The following is a 1,209-nucleotide window of genomic DNA, read 5'->3' on the forward strand; positions in this document are numbered from 1 at the left end:
CTGAAAGAATGAGATTACGGACAATTAAGGTGCAATTTCGATATTTTTTTTTTTTGCATTTTTATGACAAATTGGAAGGCTTTTAGGATCTTATTTTGAAAATTATTTTGTTGAGAAGAAAGTAGAGAATAGTTTATTTTTTTCCTTTATTACGAATAGTACAGCTATCACCTTGAAGGTTAAGTTTTGAGGTTTTCAAATTATAATTTTTGATTCGGAATCTTCTATTTTCATATTCGAAGGCCTGTTAACAGGCAGTGGGTATTGAGATAGAGCAGGAGTCTTCATATTTTGATGATTCGAACGGAACTCGTGAAAAAAAATCGATAGAAATCGGAGAACGTGTTTCCTGATTGATGGTTCAGTTCAATTTCAATTTTTTTGATTTTTTTGCTCTGTCAAATACCTATTGTGGCATCTGAAATCGATTGAAAGCGATTTCACGCCACGAAGTCGTTTTTCGTGCAATTACGAGAAATACACTTCTTCATTATCTATTACGAACTACATACCTATTAGGATCAAATTAAAAAATTTATCGGAGTTTTCCAAAACAGTTGAATAGGTACGTAAAAAATATGTGCATATTATGTGCCTTGAACTTGGAATGATTCTCGAGCACCTATAGATCACTTTTAATATTCACGTACCTACCTAGGTACCATGTAATATCTATCTGTTATGCGTGAGGTACCTATTCCTTAACAAGTGGCGTTTTTATCGATTTTAATCGAGTTTATTGCAAATTCGTGTACCATATTATTGATTTTTCGTCGATTAATGTTCGAATTTTTAGGGAAATTATCATGAATCTGGCTCACGAAGTAAATTTTACGTAAGTGGCCACCTATCGAGTAGGTACCTACTTTTCAAATTAAAATTACATGTTAGGTTCCCATATAAAGTGAAATGCATTTCTGAAAAATGTTTTCAGTTTTTTTTTTTGTTTTTTTATATATAAACACGTGGTGATTTTAATCGAGAATAAAACAAAAACGGCAATTAATCTGAAAAATATAGGTAGGTACATTATGCGAGCACTTATACCTAACTCTGATAATTAAATAATTAGCGTATCGCAGCTTTGAATTCTCAATTCGATACTTCATTACTTTTATAGGTACCTACCTATCTTACACACACTGCTCCTTTCTTCTGCGATCACATGCTGTACATTTGCGAAAGCATGAAATGATCTTTTCTAAAAAA

The sequence above is a fragment of the Planococcus citri genome, chromosome 3 (assembly GCF_950023065.1).
Source record: "Planococcus citri chromosome 3, ihPlaCitr1.1, whole genome shotgun sequence".
NCBI classification, from domain to species: domain Eukaryota; kingdom Metazoa; phylum Arthropoda; class Insecta; order Hemiptera; family Pseudococcidae; genus Planococcus; species Planococcus citri.